General features: G+C 41.4%; 1 non-coding gene across 1 annotated transcript; it reads left to right on the top strand.

Annotated features, from left to right (window-relative positions):
- The first annotated feature begins 498 nt into the window (after positions 1–498).
- On the top strand, positions 499–605 carry LOC114397778. Its single transcript, XR_003663403.1, has one exon. It is a non-coding gene; the product is annotated as a small nucleolar RNA R71 (small nucleolar RNA).
- The last annotated feature ends 13938 nt before the right edge of the window (positions 606–14543 follow it).

Genomic DNA, 14543 nt, shown 5'->3' with positions numbered 1-14543 from the left:
AAAGAGATAGATTGAACAATTAAGCACCCAAAGTGTATTGCAAGTGTAAGAGGATAAGATGATTTTGCTTTTTGAGAGGATAAGACCTTTTTTGTTCTGAAAAACTCTGAGCAAATTCGTGTTCCAAGTCACATATAAATAGACCATCCATGTGTAATCGATTACATAGTGTAAAATTTGAATTCAAATTTCTAATGGTTGTTATAAATCATTTTGGCCACTGGTAATCGATTACATCCAATGGTAATCGATTACCAGAGAGTAAATCTCTTGAAAAAGAAATTTTAGCTTAAATTTCTTGGCCAAAACTCATGCTATTTCAATTTGGAATTCCCTTCCTAAATCACTAGAGATCTTCTTGATGATGTATCTTGAATCTCTTGGATTTTTGTCTTGATCTTAACTTGAGAAGTACATGTTCACATGGCATCAAAACATCATGATCATATGGCATCATCAAAACATCAAAGTCAAAGTCTTTGCTTCTACAGCTCAGAAATCTAGTGATGAGGACAGCTTGCACACAATTTCTTGAATCTTTCCCAGTACTCATACAAGCTCTCTCCACTAAGTTGCCTGATGCCTGAAATGTCTTTTTTGATGGCAGTGGTCCTAGATGCAGGGAAGAATTTCTCCAAGAACACCCTCTTAAGGTCATCCCAGCTGGTAATGGACCTGAGAGCAAGGTAGTACAACCAATCTTACGCCACTCCCTCAAAAGAATAAGGAAAAGCTTTTAAAAAGATATGATCTTCCTGGACATTAGGGGGTTTCATGGTGGAATAGACAATTTGGAACTTGTCGCAACCTACCCTTCGGCGGGAGGGCGACGCGTGACTCTCTGGTGCGTCTTCCAATAAGGGAATACGCGCGGAGTCGCCACCAACGTTTATTTGAGGAAAACGTTGGAAAAACCGGAAAAGACGTGGTCTACAAATTTTAAGTGAAAGGTTTTGGAGTTGTATTTACGCACGGGGAAGGTATTAGAACCCCACACGTTCGTCACAAGGGACGATAGCCTTTAATCGAATGTGCAAACATGACTTCAATTTTAATGTTCCCTTTTACGTCTTTATTTCTTTTTGTACTTTTTATATTTTTATCTTTTTGCGGTCGACAAGGGTGTATCCCTTTGCTTCTATGTATTTCTCAATTGTGATAAGGAAATCAGACCTACGTAGTTCTTTGAGAACAAAGTGTTTGGTTAAGTTACTTTTATCCCTTTTTTTTTTTTGCAAAATGTGTTTTTATTGAATGAAAGGCCATTTAAGGAGTTGGACCATTAAACAATCTTTCGATTCTTTTGAAAAGAGAGAAAACATTAAGGCATTGGACCATTAATGATCTCTTTATTTTTGAAAGAGGTAATAAAGTTACGTGTTGATTTTAGGCCTTTTTAAGAAATCTATGTTTAAACAATAAAGGTGGACAAGACCATTTCAAGGCGTTGGACCTTTAAAAATGGCTTTTTTAGGCGATGACAAAAAGTTTGGTTTATGAATTGATTTTAGCCTTAGTTTCAGTTTGGTTATCAGTCAATTCGATTATGATAGGAAAATCCAACAAAAAAAACGTCCGATTGATTTTTTTTTGATTTATTTTACTAAAAGATATTTTTGATTATTATATTATTATTTTACCTCTTTTTGGTTTCCAATGTGGTTACGGCATGACTGAACGGTCGGATTTCATTTTAACAAAAATTAATGGATGTTACAATTTACATGATCGGTGGAAATTTATTTTATTTTTTGATTAGGCGAGAAAATGACTTAAGTAAATGACTAAAGCACGTCAAAAAGGGGTAAATGAAATGAAAATAAAAGCACGCGAAACAAATGAGGACCACTAAGGGTACATAGAATGAATTGAAAAGTTCGATTTCGGGAACTTACCGGTTGAAGACCGAAGAACGACAAAGAACGAACGACGAACGACGAAGAACGGTTGAAAATCTTCGCGAAATCACCCATGGAAACGTTACGGAAGCGCCTCGGCTTGGATTTTCTTCACGGAAACAGTTTTTCTCACTAATTTTAAGTGATTCTCAGATACCAGGAGGGTTAAATATTTTTGTTCTTCCCTCCTTCCCCTATTTATAGGAAAAGGAAGGAGAAGCTTGCCACCCAGCTCGCCCAGGTGAGCTAGGTTGCTTCCTCCAGAAGCAACCGCCTTTTGGAGGAACATCCTAGAAGGCCCAAGTGGGCCTGGTTGCTATTTCAACCCCCATTTTTACTAAATACACCCCCTGCCCTTTTTTGGTGATTCTTTTTCCGTAACGTTACGGAAACTTTCGAATTTCGTAACAATACTTGTTTTCTTTCCACTATGTTACGGAACCTTACGGATTACGTAATCATCCCTTTTTTTCCTTTCGGAATGTTACGAAACTTTACGGATTGCGCACTAACACTTCCTTTTAATTTTTGGCATGTCACAAAACATCATGGATTGTGCTACAATGCTTTCTTTTGGCTTCCGGCATGTCTCAGAACTTCTCGAATTGCCTAACGATGGGTGCCAAGTACCTCGAAGTGGTCAAACGAGGGTCGCATCCCAACAATGGATGGTCCCCAGATGAAATTAGGGTATGACAGTTGCCCCTCTTTACTTGTCTTTTATTGGAGATAAAATGGAAGTAAAGATAAGACACTAATTTCGTTCGAGTGAAACACCATTCGGTCGATGAATCTCCCTGCCGGTGGAACCTGCAAAAATTTGAACATGATCAGTACCGACACATCATCCTGATACTGTCGAATTCGTTCCTCTGGGCTGACGCAAGGCACAGAATGACCATAATTTGTCTTTGCGTGTTGTTGGACACGATCGAGCCTGGGCGGCAAGACGCAGAATGACCATCATTTGTCTCTGCGTGCCACCGAACACGATCTCCTCTGGATGGCGAAAAGGTGTACGGAATGACCATAATTTGTCTCTGCCCACCTCTCGACTTACTGTCCCCGAACGACAAAGGGCTCAGAATGACCATAATTTGTCTCTGCGCGTTCATCACTCGACTTGCGAAATCTGAATGACAAAGGGCGCAGAATTTGTCTCTGTGCGTTTATCACTCATCGAGAGTGCGGATAACCACATGTCATCGGGCCCGCTGCCTCTGGATGACAAAAGGCGTAGAAGACGACGTTAGTCTCTGCGTGCTATCATGCTTTGAGTCTTATATATAGATAAAAAAAGTTTAAAAGTGCGGGACCAAATAGTTCCCGCATGTCATCGGGCCCGCCGCCTCTGGATGACAAAAGGCGCAGAAGACGACGTTAGTCTCTGCGTGCTATCATGCTTTGAGTCTTATAGATAGCAAAAGGTTTATACGGATAACCGCTTGGGTATTTCCGCCTGTCACATGACTCCAAGGTCAGTATGACAGAGATTGTGGGGCGACCGACAAAAGTGAGGCTCTTGCTCCTACGTATCCTCAATGAGGAACTCAGACCTACGTAGTTCTGGATAACTTGTGAGACTAAAAATAGTCTCGGTGTTTTCTTCACTAAAATGCGAACATGCTTTAGTAAAGAGAGAAAACATCCAACTAATCAGAGCAACATATGCTTTTTGGATGAAAAACAATGTGTCCACTGGGGAAGGGGAGCATGCTGATGAAAGTTTCTCATAACCATAAATGAGACTTTGGATGTTAGCATTTCGCTTCTAAATGACCATTTAGAGGAAACACTGGGTTCAACAAAAATAGAAGAAAATCACTCAAAGTGTATCAATCTCACATAGGTAAGTGTTTCATCCTAATTTCGAACCATAGATATGTCATGACTTGGCTTTGCAAGTCATTTCCTATCAAATCAAAGACTACATACGTGATCATGGATCAATAGGAGTTTTTTTCTGGGGAATGGGTTCATTTGGTGGGAACTTTGGCTTTGAGTGTTTTTTGACTTTTTCCTTTTCTGTTTTTGTTTAGTGTGAGGTGAACAAGTCACCGACGCATAGGATTTTGGTTGGCAATCAAAAGGAGAGGACCACTGTAGGTCGTGTCTTCCTTTCCCCTTTTTTTTTTGTTCACTTGGTGACAATTATGTATTGTCCAGATATTGTCTGGTCCAAAGACCTTTCTGCATATTTTTTCTTTTTTCTTCTGATCCTTGATAAGAAATTTTCTTTCTTTTTTTTGCTTTCTCCTATTTTTTTTATTGGGAATTTTCTCCTTTTCTCTTTTTTTCCTTTTTTGTTTTCTTCCGAGAGCAAGGATGGACATTCTCACCCTGGGTCAAGGTTTATGGTAAGTTGGGATTTTGGCTCAAGGCTTGTAGAATGACTGGACATGATAAATGTCAGGGCGTGGATTTGGCCAACGGTTCAGGGATAAAAGGGATGTCCCACATTATTTCCATGACACAAATGCAATAATGATGATTTGAAAATTTTATGCAAAACTAATTATGCATGCACCTATGTGGACACTCAAGTGTCGAAATTTTTTTGGTCGTGTGATGCTAGGGCTCATAATTCATTTTCTCTATTTTAGTCAACCCAGTATTTCCAAAATATGTTCTTCTATCAATTTGTGCATTCATCTGAGTCTATCTTGGGTGTTCGAAAAACTTTTCACTGCATTTACCCTTCAAATGTGTACACACATTTTTTTCAAAAACTAGTTATGATCAGTGAATTTTTCTTCAAATAAAAGTTGGAAATTATCTCTTTTCACAAGTATGTTGTTGTTTTAGCTAGACAACTTTTATTTTTATTTATTTTCTTTTTTTCTTCCTTCTTTTTCTTTTCTTACTTGCTCTCTTTTCCTTTTCCTCTCCTTTTTCTTTTTTAAGTTATTTGTTCATTTTTTTCTTTTTCTTTTCCCCTCTAAAAGATCGTGTAGACGGGGGCGGATACTACCTACTTACGTCTAAACATAAGGTAAGTGAAAAACGCACGAATTGGTAAGTCGCAAAAACGGTGACGAAATAACTGAGATCCATAACGCCGAAAAATAATAACAGCAATGTTAGTAACCATGTGGACAATAACAGAAAAACAGTAATGTCAAGCAATATAGACAATAATAGAAAACATCAATAACAAACTAACAAAAAACAAACATTAATGTTAAAAACAAAAGTGCGGTGACCTCGGTCACGTGGCTCCGCTTCCTCCCAAGAATGCGAGCAAGTCTGTCATCTCCTCATCCATGCGGGCCTCCTCTGCATCGCCGAGAGCTCCTACAGGCGCCTCCTCTGCCTGGGCCTCGGGCCAATCTCCGGGCCATGCGACCTCAGTCCTAAACTGATCTGGAGTAGGGCACGCAAAAGGAGCGAAACCCTGGCCCTGCTGACTGAGGCTGAGCTGGTAGAGACACTCGTGTATCTGCACCTGCCCCCGGTGATTGGCCGCCTGCTGGCGAACCAAGTGTTGTTCCATGCCTAATGACCCAGCAGGATCAGCCTGATGAGGTGGTGGCGGTGCATGTGCGGCCTGTGGTGCATCACCCTGCGCCTGCCTAGGCGTGCAATACTTCTCAATGAAGGCCCGGGTGATCGGTGGCCGGATCACCTTACTAGGTGTGATAGGAACCCCAAATGATTGGCAGAGGCCTGTGATCAATGCTGGAAACCACAGGGCCCTATTAGACTTATCCGGGTCTAGAGGGTGCCTGGTGGGTGGCATACCTGCAAACAAATAGATGGCATCAGCAATCAACTGAGCCACATGGACGCTCATCCGTGTCAGGATGGCATACACCAGCTGACACTTTGGTAGAGGAAGGTCGGAGTTATGATCACTGGGCAGGACATTGCTGAGTAGCAATGTCATCCACATCTGGGTCAATGTAGTCATGCTGGTGCGCATGATCCGCACCCGCCTTCCGACAGCGGTCCGGGCAAAATCCTGACCCGGTATACATAATAGTTGGGCAATGGCCTCCTCGTCAAACCCATCGGCCCTGTTCCTTCTCTGACTAAACTCGCACTCCTGACCTTCCACTGACCCCTCACCCATGATCGCATGTCCCACACTCCCTCTTCTGTGGGCCAAGCATTGGCATAAAACTCCAGGACTATATCTGGGTCAGACTTAGCCATGGGAGTGACTAGCGACGTCCAATGTCGGCGAGGTATCTCTTCCTGAAAATCTGTGTACTCATCGTCCCTGAGATGGACGCGTCTCTCACTGTGGAATGACCATCCTTTGATGGCCTCGAAACGCTGCTGATGTTCGGCGCTCCTGAAACGGTGGCTATCAAACTCGAGAGCGGCACTGGTCCCTTCAGCCGCGATGTCCCTCCTAGATCTCTTCGTGGAAAGCTTTTTTGGAGCCATTTCCCGCGAGGACAAACATTTGGAAAGTCAATTTACAAGGAAATGCTATTTTAAAGCAAAAATGGCATGCTAATCCTTTCGATTTAGAACAAACTTGTGCACACATTTCCTTAAAAAGAACATTTACCAATGTGCATATGTGCCAAGTATCCTGCTATTTATATCAACATACAAGGATATTCAAAACATTCTAGTTACCACATGTATATTTTTTGAAAAGAATTCATATATGCATGCCCAAGGTATTGTGTCAAAATTACACATATCCATATTCAAAGTATTTTGCTACCAAAAATTACCTACACACATTTGGAGTATTTTATTTAACATAACAATTTTTTTTGTTATTTCATTCACATTTATTTATACATATATGCACATTGGAGAGCCCGTCTCATGTCATGTTCACACTTGAATTTGAAAAGGAATTTTCATGCCATCTATCTACACTTGAGAGGCAATTCCACATCACATATTCATTTTGGGAAGCATTCAAGCGTGTGTACATTTATAAAGCGCTTGACCACCTATTCAACATATACACGTTTTATTTGAAGGGTCCTTTCTCTAGCTACCTATCCTATACATATACGTACATGGTGGATAACATCTTTACCCAAACTAAGCAAACATCATGGCGCAGCCCCAGAAATCAGCCGCTGGCCTAAAGGGAAATCCCTATCATAACGCCTTCATTTTTATGCTTTCTTGTATTGAAATCAAAAGCTTGGGTTCCTAGTGTAGAAGCAAGGCTTCATGGTGAATGTGATTCAAAGGTGTTTTGATGATAACAATGATGACAACAAAAGATGATGACAAAGGTGATGAACAAAAAGCTTAAAGATCAAAGAATAACTCAAGTGAATCAAAGAACATCTCAAGTGAATCAAGAACAAGTCAAGAGTTCAAGAATCAAGAAGAATTTAAGACTCAAGAAGAAAGCCTAGAATCAAGAATCAAGATTCAAGATTCAAGATCTCAAGAATTAAGATCAAGATTCAAGACTCAAGATTCAAGAATGAAGACAAGACTCAATCAAGATAAGTATTTGTCGCAACATGCCCTTTTGTGGGCGTGCGAGGCGAGGCTCACGGGTGCGCTTTCCAAAGGAGGAAAGATGCGCATAGTTGCCACCAACGTTTATTTGTGGAAAATGTCGGAAAAACCGAAGGAAACCGATCAAAAAGAAAATTCTAAGTTCGGGAGTTGTATTTACGTTTGAGGAAAGTATTAGCACCTGTCACGTTTGTCTCAAAGGACAACAACCTATTTTTTAGAATTGTGAAATTGTGTTATCTTACCTTTTATTTCCTTTTTTATTTTTGAGGTCGACAAAAGCGAGGCTTTTGCTCCTACGTACCCTCCATCGAAGAGGAAATCAAACCTATGTAGTTCTTTTTAAGAGTGAATCAAGCGATTCTTTTTACTTGGAAGGTGATCATTTTAAGGCGTTGGACCTTAAAAGTGATCCATTTACTTGGTAAGAAAAAACTGAGATAATAAACTTTCAAATCCTTTTTTAGTGATTTTTTGTGGACGAGCTTGACTTGGCGGGTTGATTTTAGCCTTAGTTTCACTTTAGTTATTAGTCAATTTCAATTAAGAATGAGAAATCCCAAAGAGAAAATGTCCGATTGATTTTTTTCGCTTCATTTTACTAAAAAGTATTTTTTGATTATTATATTATTATTTTACCTCTTTTTTTGATTTCCAACGTGGTTACGGCACGACCGAACGACCGGAATTCATTTTAACAGAAATTAACGGATATTACAAATCAAATGATCGGTGGAAATTTATTTTATTTTTTGATTAGGCGAGAAATGACTTAAATGAATTGAAAAGCTCGGTTTGGGGTACTTACCGGTTGAAGACCGAAGAAAAACGAAGAACGAACGATGAATGTCGAAGAACGGTTGAAAATCTTCGCGTAATTACTAATGGAAACGTTACGGAAGCGCCTCGGCTTGGATTCTCTACACGGAAACAATTTTCCTTAGCAATTTCAAGAGAATACGAAGTGCCAAGAAGGCTGAACCCCTTCCTTCTTCATTCCTCCCCCTATTTATAGCAAAATAGGGGAGGAGCTTGCTACCTAGCTCACTCAGGCGAGCTCAGCTCGCCCAGGCGAGCCATGTTGCTTCCTCCAGAAGCAACCGCCCTCTGGAGGAAGAATCTGGAAGGCCCAAGTGGGCCTGATTGCTATTTGCACCCCTTTTTTTACTAAATACACCCCCTTTGCTTATTTGGTGATTCTTTTTCCGTAACGTTACAAAACTTTACGAGTTTCGTAACGATACTTATTTTCTTTCCGTAAGGCTACGGAACCTTACGGATCATGTATTTACTCTTTTTTAGCTTTCGAAGAAGTTACGGAAACTCACGGATTGCGTAACAATACTTCCTTTTGGTTTCCGCCACATTACGGAATTTCACGGATCGCGTAACCATGCTTTCTTTTGATTTCCGGCGCGTCTCGGGACTTCACATATTGTGCAACAAAGGGTGTTAAGTACTTCGAAGCGGTCAATCAAAGGTTGCATGCCATCAAGCAATAGTCCCCGGACGAAATTAGGGTATGACAGTTGCCCCTCTTTACTTACCTTTTATCGGAGATAAGAGGAAAGTAAAGATAAAAACACTGATTTCGTCCGTCTTGGCCCTTTCCGTGATTAGTCTATGACGACTCTCGTCTGTACTTCTTCTTTTTTCTGCACAACACAAAACAAAATACAAACAACAACAAAAACAACAATAACATAATATACATTTACACACATGTTTGGCGAAGTAACCAATCGGGAAAATAACAAAAACAACATTTCCCAGCCACCGGAGGCTCCGCACTTGATGGTGGAGGACACATGAACAGCACTAGGCAATCAATTCATGGGTCTCCGAATAAAAGTGGAGAATGGAGAATTGGCGAACAGCACTAGGCAATCAATTCGCGGGGCTCCAAACTCGTTGGTGGACGATGCATGAACGACAATCAATTCATGGGGCTCCGAACAAGATTTGTTGGCAGGACCGAATGGTCCACCGGGTTTTCTCACCTAAAAAGGCAAACATGCTTTTTGCAAAGAAAAATAAATCATTCGCGAGAGCACCATATCTTAGAGAAACAATATACTCATGCCAAGGGTAATCTTCCTTGTAACAAAAAATGAAAGGCAGGATGTCAACATTTAGCTTTTAAATGAACATTCAGGGGAAACATCGGGTTAAGCTGAAACTGGGAATAAATCACTCATAGTGTATAAAAAACTCACACAGGCAAGTGTTTTACCCTAATCCCAAACCATAACTGCACCATGACTTTATTTTGCACACGATTTCCTATCGAATCAAAGATCAACATGTACGATCACGAATCAATAGGATTTTCTCGAGGGTAGTGTTTTTGGAGAGGAAGCTGGGTGTTTCGGTCTTTTCCTCTTTGTTTATGTGGGGTGGGATATCGCCAGTCGAGAATGACTTTGAATGGCAATTCGAAAGGAAGAACCATCAAAAATGGGTTTTCCTTTGCCGAAAATCACTTACCTTGCCGAAAATTTATCTGGTCTGAAGATCTTCTGTTCTCTTTCTTTCATTGATCGGGAATTATTCTGTTTTCCTCCGATTTCCTTTTTACTTCCTTCCGATCTTCGATCAGGAATCCTTCTTTTCCTTTCTTTTCATTTTTTCCTTTTCTTTCTTTTCATTTTTCCCTTTTCCATTCCTTTCTTTGGGAAATCGGGTTTTAGCATTCTATTTGCTCTCCCTTGAGGAGATTCCACTGTCCTCTGCTTCGGGGGAAAGGATAAGGATTCCTTTTATAGGCCAAGGTTCAAAATAGTCTAAGGTTGTGTCTCAATGGGGTCTTTTATCGTGGGAGCCCGATCTTGATATCTGGGGCAAAACAAATTCGTGTGTCAAGGTGTCGGTCTCGGGCCGAACTTCCATATTATTTCACAAGGCACGTGCAACAATGATGATTTGGAAACAACGTGCAAAATTAGTCATGGCCACAGCCAGGTGGGCACTCAAGCATCCCGTTTATGGCATTGTGATACTACAGTTGGGAATTTACACAAACAAACCCAACGTTTCCAAATTATGTTCTTTCATCAGTTCAATGAATTCATCCATTCTTATCTCGGTTATTCAGGAAAATAAACTCTTAGCGTTAGTCCTTTGTTTCCAGAAGATATGTTTGCTCTCTACGAATGATTTTTTCTTCCTAACTATAACATGTCAACCTTCGAGGTCTTTCTTTCTTTTTCCTTTTTGTTTCATTTTTATATTCACAAAACTATACACCCATGGCCCTCTATGAGGAAAACTTTTCTTTGTACACCTACATTCTTATACATGACGAACTTTTTCTGCACACGCATTAGAACTCTTTCTCTTTACGTCACACGGTCTATATACGAACCCTATTCATGTTCTAAGATTTTTTCATTTTTCCCAACACACACATGTGGTTCATACAAAAGTTTCTTTATATACACTCATTGCTCACACAAGAATTTCTTTCCACACATTATTTACACACACAAAAATCCTTCTATACACATTTTCCTTTTACATACATATATAAACAACATTTTTCTTTTTTCTTTATATACGTAGACATTTTATTCACAACGCTTCTTTCTTTTTATCATGATTTTGGTTCATTTTATTTTTATTTTGGACGATGTTCCTAAATGAAAAATTCTACATGATTCCGGAATTTCAACAAACACTATTGACAACAACGAAGTAAATACTAACGTAACAGTTCAAACGAAATATATGCACAAAACAAAAGTCAATCAAAACGAAACAAACGTTAGTCCCTCAGTTAAACAAAAATAAAATGATACGTAACAGATAAAAGGGGAAACATAAAAAGAGAATATGGATCTAGGGATCTCCCAATCATATGGCTCCGCTCCCTCCCAAGAAATCAAGCAAATCAGTTATCTCCTCGTCCACGCGGGCCTCATCTGCATCGTCGGGAGCCTCTGCGGGTGCCTCCCCTGCCTGGGCCTCTGGCCAATCTCCGGGCCATGCGACCTCTGCCTTGAACTGATCAGGAGTAAGGCATGGAAAAGAAGCAAAACCCTAGCTCTGCAGGCTGAGGCTAAGCTGGTAGAGAGAGTTATGGGTCTGCACGTGCGCCCTGTGGTTGGCCGCCTGCTGGCGAACCAAATGCCGTAAATACCGCTCCGTGTCGAATGACGCAGCTGGATCAGCCTGAGTAGGTGGCGGCGGTGCGTCTGGGGCCTGTGGGTTGCCACCCTGTGCCTGTCTAGCTGTGCAGTACTTCTCTATGAAAGCCCGGGTGATCGGTGGTCGAATTACCTTACTAGGTGTGACCGGAACCCCGAACGACTGGCAGAGACCCGTGATCAATGCCGGAAAACCTAGGGCCCTGTTAGACTTATCCGGGTCTAGAGGGTTCCTGGTCGGTGGCATACCTGCAAATAGATAAATGGCATCAGCGATCAACTGAGCCACATGAACACTCATCTGTGTCAGGATGGCATACACCAACTGACACTTCGGCAGAGGGAGGTCGGAATTATGATCGCTGGGCAGGATTTGCTAAGCAGCAACATCATCAATGTCTGAGTCAGGGTAGTCATGTTGGTGCACATGATTCGCACCCATCTCCTGGCAGCGGTCCGGGCAAAATCTTGTCCCAGTATGCACAGTAACTGGGCGATGGCCTCCTCATCAAACCCATCGGCCCGTTTCCTCCTCTGGCCATACTCGCACTCCTAGCCCTCCTCCAGCACTAAAGGGTATCCCAGGAACTGGTTGAGGGCATTAGCATCGAAAGGGATCCACTGACTATGTCTGGGTCGAACTTGGCCATGGGGGTAACCATCGATGCCCACCGCCGGCGAACTATCTCTTCCTGGAAGTCGGTATACTCATCGTCCCTGAGCTGGACGCGTCTCTCCCGGTGGAATGACCATCCTTTGATGGCCTCGAAACGCTGCTGGTGCTTAGCACTCCGGAAGCGATGGCTGTCATACTCAGGAGCGGCACTGGTCCCTTCAGCCGCTTTGTCCTTCCTGGATCTCTTTGCAGGAAGCTTTCTCGGAGCCATTTCCTGCGAGGACAAACATTTTGGGAAGTTAGTTTTACAAGATAATGCTCATGCTAACCCTTCCGATTTAGAACGAACTCATGCACACGTTTAATGTAACATATTTATGCACATGCGTTCGTGTAAAATATCCTACTATTTATGTCAACGTACAAGGACATCCAACACATTCTAGTTACCACACATATATATATCTTTGAAAAGAACACACATTCTCGTGCTCAAGGCATTGTGTCAAAATTTACACCTAATCACATCCTAAATATTTTGCTATCTACACATATTTGAAGTATTTATCATACAAATTTTTGTTGTTTCACTCACATTTATTTATATGCACATTGGAAAGCTAATTACATCATGCACATACTTGCATTTGAAAAGGAAATTCCATGCCATCATATATTCATTTAGGAAGCGTCCTAGGCCCTTTTTGACATGGGTACATTTTCTAAAAGGCTCCTAATGCTACCTATCCTCAAATACACATATGTTGAAAGACATTTTTCTGCTACTCATTCACACTTTGCAAGGAATTTTATGCCATATATTCACATATATACACACCATTTAAAGGTGTTTTCCATGCTACCTATATTTATACACTTATTTACATACCATTGAAAGGTATTTTCCATGCTACCTAGGTGCAAAGTACCCCTTATGGGGCAGCCAAACTCGAGTAAAAACTCTCACAAGCATGTCCTAATTTTCATGCCTTTCCACTTTCAAAACCCAAATTTAGATTTTTAGATATAAGCCATGTTTCCTTGCATTGAAACTAAAAGCTTGGGTTCCTAAGCTTTAGAATTGCATTTGGGCACCTACTTCGAATCCTCTATGCTGTCCCTATGTATATAAAACAGTCCCACAATCCCAATCTTACAAAATCACCGAACACTTGGTGGGCACGTGTTTAGGCATAAATTGCAAGAGAATGGGGGTAATGTGGCATGCCCCATTGTTTCAGAATACAACATAGGCCTAAGGCCATCCCCTACAATCCTTCAACTCTAACAAATCAAGCATAAAAAACTCCAAAATGCCCCACAAATATGAGCACATTCTCACAATTTAAAGCTAAAAACTCAAGGATTGAATACTTACTTGTTGGAGTGAGTAGGAATACGAAAAACGAAAGCAAAATGCGACCAAAAGAGGCTTGGGAGAGCAAAAACCGTAAGCTTTGTGAAGTCTCTGCTTTTGAATGAGGGGGGGGGGGAGTTTTTGGGTGCAGAAAACGTCCCCCTCCCTCATTTTTTATAATCTGGTGCAGGGGTTGCTCGCCCAGGCGAGCTAACCTGCCATTTTTTTTAGGGGAAACGTAACCATGCCCCCCCCCCTTTTACAGGTTAGCGTTTGCCTACTCGAACCTACTTAAGTTAGAAACAGGCATCGATTACTTATTTAACATAAACAATAGTAATAAATACTGTAAATTCAAAGGATATTGGGCTGCCTTGCAGCGATGTTCTCTGCTTGTCCAGCGCCGGGAAGGGACGAAGATCGGTCGGTCGTGACCCTATCCTCCATTTGCACCATCCGTAAGTACCTGGAAGTAGGAAACAAACAATGTGAGGCCAATCGTGACCGGGTCATCGTCTTACCTTGGTTGATTTCTGTCGTCAACTTTGTCTCGACTTCTAACTGTGGCCTAAGACGATTCTGTGACCGGGTCATCGTCTTACCTTGGTTGATTTCTGCCGTCAACTTTGTCTCGACTTCTAACCGTGGCCTAAGACGATTCTGCCCCTGTTACCACAAGATATACATGTGTACGTACATGTATGAATGCTTTTAATGCAATGATTTTCTTAGTGAAGGTTGGTTAGGTTCAGTTTCAATTTAAGCGTTTGGGGCACCCCATGAACCGAGCGAAGAGGGCTCAGGTTCTTACAAACTAACACAAGGTTTAAAACTAAAGTGAGGACTGAAACCTCACCCATCTTCTCTTCTTTTAAAGAAATGAGACAATTACAGTGAATGGGAATCCCTGGAGGAAACCAAGAAGAACAAAAAACTCAGAAACAAAAGAACATGCAACGGTCCTCTCAATTGCCCCAGACTTCAAGCGTAATATCGCTTAACGACATCAGAGTTTACGGGCGAGGATAGCTCCTCGACATCCATGTTGGTGAGTATCAGAGCACCCCCAGAAAAAAGCC

Source organism: Glycine soja, chromosome 18 (genome assembly GCF_004193775.1).
Source record: "Glycine soja cultivar W05 chromosome 18, ASM419377v2, whole genome shotgun sequence".
NCBI classification, from domain to species: Eukaryota; Viridiplantae; Streptophyta; class Magnoliopsida; order Fabales; family Fabaceae; genus Glycine; species Glycine soja.
This window is presented reverse-complemented; position numbering and strand designations above follow the sequence as displayed.